This window comes from Eschscholzia californica, unplaced genomic scaffold (assembly GCF_041429995.1).
Source record: "Eschscholzia californica isolate CP2 unplaced genomic scaffold, dmEscCali1.0.p SCAF_6, whole genome shotgun sequence".
Classification (NCBI taxonomy): domain Eukaryota; kingdom Viridiplantae; phylum Streptophyta; class Magnoliopsida; order Ranunculales; family Papaveraceae; genus Eschscholzia; species Eschscholzia californica.
The window spans coordinates 2,305,796-2,312,360 of NW_028238483.1; positions in this window are offsets into that span (position 1 = coordinate 2,305,796).

The window sequence follows — 6,565 nt, forward strand, 5'->3', positions numbered from 1 at the left end:
CCACGCTGTCCGTGTAGGGATTTACACCCTTCTACTAGTGTTTATAGCGGAAATATGACATCTAATGTCTACACTAGTATTCCCAGGATCACATGCAAAACTAGTAATTAATCTAATGGAGATAGTAGATTACCTTAATCGCTTTTCCCTCGAACTAGTTGAATTGATTGAAGAAGACCAAGAGCTTCAAGTGTAGCTCCTCTACTTGGGACACGGGCAATCAATTTGATCTCCCACCTTGTTGTATAGCTAGCACACCAATGGTGGTTGGAAAAGAAGAACACCTTCTTCTTTGACTAGATTGATAGTAATGGGAATTAGCTCACTTTCTCCTCTCTACTTGATGTGGTAGAGTAAGAAAGCTTAGAGAGAAATTCCACACCTTATTCTCTGCCCTAAGAGTGTTTATATAGAACCCTAATAAGAATCCACCTCCTTTTAGGTTTCCTAAAACACCCTTTAGAATAAGATTTAGGGAAATAGTCGAAAATAGCAACTATTGGTATTTCTCAATTCCCTAAGGAGGAGGTTCCCAAACACCACGAAAATTGGCAGATATAATGTTTATTATATCAGCAACTAACCCTCCAAAATTCAGCCCAATCCGAGTCCTAGAAGTACCCGAACCGGTCTAGGCCCAAAAACCCTGTTTTTGGCCCTTTTGTACTATCTTTGCCTAATTCCTTTTTAGGCCTATGAGATATGTTTATGGGACACTCCCATGATTATATCTCACTCCCACTAGTCATATCCTAGATCAATTTGTCACTCTTATGTGTAACCCGTTGTAGGATCCGATCGAAGTTAGCCGCGAATTACTTCGTAATTCGACGATCGTAGTTGGTCTCTAGCTACAACTCTACGATCCCTAAATCAATCGGACTTGATGATCTTCCACATCAATTGTCCTATCCGACAAATTGTTCGCATTGTCACCTTGGTCGAAGGACATCTCCTTCAACTCCTTCAGACTCCCACTTGGACTTAGAACAAGTACAATGCTCGATTCCCGTGTCAATTTAGTATCCCATCTGATACGTCACATCATTCAGACTTTCTTGATATCCGAGTACAACTGTAAAAGATAAACGATTAACTTTTAATCCGTTTGAGCGCGGCCACGCATTTTCAGTTGCTACTCATCAAGTGGCCTTGAGACACTTTGTACCTAATGTGATTAGGGTGACACAATCCATTCTTGCGCTCCCACTTAACTTCATGTCTATCCTGTCCTTCCCAGTATCCGTCTTTATAACCTCCTTTTACGGCGCGGCGTTTAACGAAACCAAAGTCGGGCATTCCTTACATAAGATGAGTGGAGCACTCATGTTTTGAGGAATCTCTCCAATTGTCTTTATGAGAAGTATTGACGTTCATCACGAATGATGTACTTCTCATTTGAGGGTTATCCAGTGTATAAACCTTTTATACACCCACGTAGTCGAATAGAATATACTATTCCTATAGCCCATGAAACTGCGCTAACCCATCGACTCCCGTGCTAGTCTTCGTGAGTCATTGTTGTCCATGCAATGACCTGGACCAGGGATTTTTGATAATAAATATTCCAAGTTCACTTAATAGGGTTTCATTCATCAGATCACGTATCTGACAAACCTATTCGGAACGTTTTATTATCTATGGACTGTCGTTTAAACACTAAACCAAGTTTAGACGACTGGTGAAATAATTCTTATTATTTCTGATAACGAGAGTTGTAAATCTGAGCCTCTTCCGTAAAACTCCTTTTACCCACTCAGTTTTACTTGTCGAGGTTTAAAATTACACCTCATGCCTTAGACTGTGTATGAATTTCATACTATGTCTTAGGTGACAGTTTAGTTTGACTACCGTGGTAGTCGGTTTTAAACTTTGCTAATTATCAATTAATTTGAAGACGGTTATCTTCAACCTTGATAATTTCTAGTAACTTTACTAGAGTTAAGGCCTTTAATTCTTTGTGTAGTATTTGCAACAGTTCCCGGCTTAAAACACTTTTAGCCTACTTTCCTTCCATGTCTGGAAGTTTGCTACGATGACATGTTCAACTTTGTACTACTTCATCCTTTAGCCTTCTAGGATGTACTAAGTAGTGTTTCGGTTTTCCAATCCGAATTCGGATGTTTAAATGCTAATCATGTCCAACATGATTGACTTTATGTTTTCGAACATAAATGTCTCTCTCATGCGTGCTAGCTCATCGGTGTCTTTTAGACTCCGAGTTTTGCAACGCATTCTGTCATGAGTTTTTGGGTCGAAATTCTTTTAGACTTTCCGAGTCTTAGATTTTCTGTTTCGGATCTCAAGCATCTCAGCGTACTGAGTCTCTCTAATCCTATCATCCTTTTGATCTATGCTTATAGATCTTCAGATGCCCAAAATGGCATTTTATCCTTTTGTGTGTGGTCCTTTATTGAGTCAGTTCGTTACTGTTATACAACACCTTATGTCGTACTCAATCTTTTGTATGTACTCTGCATACGGACCCGGAAGGTTTGTTTACTCCCACTTACCTTCTTGAAACTCGTGATTCAAGATTTTCTTCATTCTCCAGGAATCAAATTTCTCTGATTGCCTTTTGAATCGAAGATTCTAACTCTTGCGTGCTTTTAATCCGTCGATAGATTTCTGAAGCATGCTTGTGGACATAACTTGATTGGAAGAATCTTTATTCTTCTTGTCTCGTTTCGGGAAACACGAATGTTTCCATCCTTCTCAGTTTTCTATTTTGGAAAATCAATTTAGGTCTTTTGTTGACTTAAATTATCAAGCTTCATGTCTTGACGAGATATGGATTCCACGATGATTTTGGGTTCTAGCCAAAATCTAGAGTCAGTTTCCGTTTCTGCGCAGGTCTTTTATCTCTTCAGAAATAACCTTTATTTTCTGTGTCTTTGAGATTTGACCTTTTAGGGCTTTTGAACAACAATTTGGAATTTTCTCAATTACTTTAAGATATTCCTTTAGAGACACTTTCACTTGTTTTGAGAGTTCTCCGGCGAATGACATTCGCTTTTGTGCGGTGGGTTTATAAGATCATGTCTTTAACCTTTCCTTTTCCGAGGAGCCGCAGTTTGTTGCTCTTGGTCGACTTTAATCGTCTTGTACAAGTTTCATGATTGTTCTTCATGACCCTCCATGATTTTTCTCATGATCGAATTAAATCGACTTGTACTTTTCTCCCACTTATTCTTGTAATAATTAGTGTTTTTCTCCCAGACGACCAGGTGTGCTAATTATTAGAAGAATACTATCATGAGCAACAAACACTTTGTTCTCTTGATTGGTTGTGGAAGAAGCCCAAATTTCTTTCAAAAGAAATTGCGTCAGATATTAGCTAGTTCTTGTAATGCTTTTACAAGCTTAGCTGTTAGACGGAATTTTGGTAGTTTTGTGAGAAGCTATGTCTAGACTAAATGGATTTTGGAGGATAGAGTTTGATTCGTGTTCTTCATCTTAATCCTTTTGGACACTCCAAATATGGATAGGTTAGAAGTACGTTTGAAGATCAATCTCTGTTTTTGACTCAAGGCTTTCTTTCTTGTCAGTTTGATTCATGTTTTGGTTATAGTGGACTTGTTGTCCTCATCCCATTCCGATTGGGATGAACCTATCTTATAGGTTTTTGACCAATTTTAGAATCTTTTGGTATAGTTTGTTAAATTTAGCACTTATTAACATCTCAATTTAGAAATAAAGTTCTTTATTGATTCTCCATAATACTTAGTACAGAGATGATGTTAAAAAACTAGAAAACGATTAATCTAGAATAGTGCCTAAAGTAGACTTCGATTCCTTTCAGCATCCTTAGCAGTCGAGGCTTCTGCTCCCTCTTGGATCTTGTCTTCCTTAGCCAAACACTCAGTTCCCAGCTGCGCCTGTACATTCACAATGAAAGGGCAATTTTAGGTATCATATACCAAGGTTTGGGAATTTTTCAGTATTTGATAAGTTAACTGTTTATACCTGAATTGGAAGCCACTGTTCCATTCTTTTTGTCCTCCAAGAACTTAGGGCAGTTTCTTTTCTAGTGGCCTATGCCACTGCAGTAGAAACATCTTGACGTAGATTGAATACCTTTGTTTTGAGGTTTAGCAATACGTTTGCCTTTTCCTTTTAACGCGGGTTTCTTCTTCTGCCTCTTGTTCTCTTGAGCCACAAGAATCTTTATTCTTTGGCTCCAAGTCCATTGTTAGTCGTTCTGCTGCCTGAAGCATTGCATCAAGTTCCTCTAAAGGCTTGTTCCATCCATTCATCGCATATTCCATCTTAAATAGATTGAACCCTTCATGAAGTGAATAGAGGATCATGTCATTAGCCGCCGATTGGCTAACAGGAGAACCCAGCTCTTCTAGTTTAGCAAAGAGTTCTATCATTTGCCGAACATGAGGACCTACTGGTTTTCCTTTCTCGAGGCGCAGACGCAATAATTTACTGGTTGTATCAAACCTCTCCACTCTCGCTTTGCTTCGGATTGAATCCTCAGTTTTCGGAGTGATGGAGGGGACTTCCATGTTCAGAGGTTTCTCGTTAAGAGTAGCCTCCATGGCTGATAACAATCGAGAAGTCATTGATTCTGGCTCTGCCCTCTTTTGATCATCCTCTTGATGCTCTATTTCCTTAGCAGTCAAAAAAATCCAAAAATGGATAGTCTGAGACATTTAGCTTGTTTTTAAACTCTCCATCCAATATTTGAAGTATTTCCCGATTCCTTCCTTCATGGATGTTTTCGTTTAACACCTTCCTTAGGTATGTTCCAAGGTCGAACTTGTTTCCTTGTGTCATCTTTAAAACTACATAAAGTAATGGCAAAGTTTTAAAACTCGTTATCGTTTTTGAAAAACATTAGTTTTCCCACATTATTCAATATAAAATTGTCCCCGATTGAATAAGTGATTCCAAGACCCCAGTTCTTCGAAGTAAAGCGGACGAAGGCCCTACCCTTTGACTCCGTCGTTCCGGGTGAGCGAACTACTTCACTGATCATACCTTATGACTCTTGGTTGATAGATTTCATTAATGAATGACTAATCTATCCTTTTGCCTCGAGTATCCAAGACTCTCTTGCTGATCTCGTTGAGTAGAACCATTTAGACGTGTAGGCCTCTTCTATAGACCTACCCGCATTGTCCCAAGGTAGAGGAGGTACTCTGCGAAGGCCGACCCACCTTCCTCGAACAAGGGCGCAACGAGTGTCTTAATCTGGATAGGCGATTACTCAAGATTACTTTTGGGGACTTTTACGCTAGTCTGGCGTTTGTTATAGTGAACTATTTAGCCTAACTAACATCCACGACATAAAGCGTTAATAAGTAAGTAAATGCGCGCGAGAAAGTAAATCAAGCAGACATGGATCCTAGTATGGCCCCTAACCTAGAAGATCTAATCACCCTTGGTTTTCTTCTTGTTTCGCCTTTTGGTTCGTCTTAGATCGCCATCTTTGAACCTCCATTGATTTCTCCCACTCGCCTTTGGATTTCATCCGCGAGTTTCTTCAATGGACTCATAGACCCTAAACTCTAATTACAAGACTCTAACGATTCGCAGATCGTATAAACTTGAAATTAAAATTAATTACAAAGCATGCACCCATCCGTGCTTAAAACAAGAATAAAGAAATAAATCTATGGCCATACTAGTTTCCCGCATTCACATCACATGCAATCATATAATATATCAAGGCTAAGAATTATATATGCATGATTATCTTGGGAGATACTTTTGTTGACATCACATGTCACATTACGGACCTTAAGTCTAAATTCGAAGAATTCTACTAATGGTGCTTTCCGGTTTTATCTTTTATGATTTCTAAACTCATCTTTAAGAAAAACTCCGTTTTGGGCTCGAGAAAGCCCGAGTCAATTTCGGAAAAAATATTGGTTCGATTCTTAATGATTTCATAAATCAATTTAAAGAGAAATCCGTTTTGGGCTATTGGATGGCCCGGATTGATTTTGGAATTATTTGGTTGGAATCGGAAAAATTTTTGGCAAAAACTCCCACTCGAATGATGGTCCCTTTTCGTGGTCCGAAAAGCCTCGAAAAAGCCCGGGACAAGTCATAGACAAGTCCCGGCCCAAGCCCAAAAAGGGCTCGGACAAGGTCCGGACATAGCACGGCCCATAGGGGCGGCATGTCCTGGCCGAGGCCTATCAAGGCCTGGTCTCGTCCTGGCCGGAGCCAGGACGCTAGTCCATGTACCAGACGCGTCCTAGACGTGTCTGGTACTGGACCGGACCAGCACTAGGTGTCTCGGACTAGTCCGAGACACCCAGAACCTCCCAGACGCGTCTCCAAGACGCGTCTGGTCGAGTGCTCTGGACGCGTCCTAGACGCGTCCAGGAAGCTCCTTCGCAGCTGCTGGTCGCGTCTTAGACGCGACCTGGACGCGTCTTCAAGACGCGTCCTTAGTAGCTGCTCTGGACGCGTCTCAAAGACGCGTCCAGAGGACGCATCCAGGAGCTTCTGGTCCTGCCAGGAAGCTTCCTGGCCAGACACTAGGGTTTTTCAAAACCCTAGTTTCCAAAAAGAAAGAAAATTTTTTTTTTTTTTTTCTTATGCA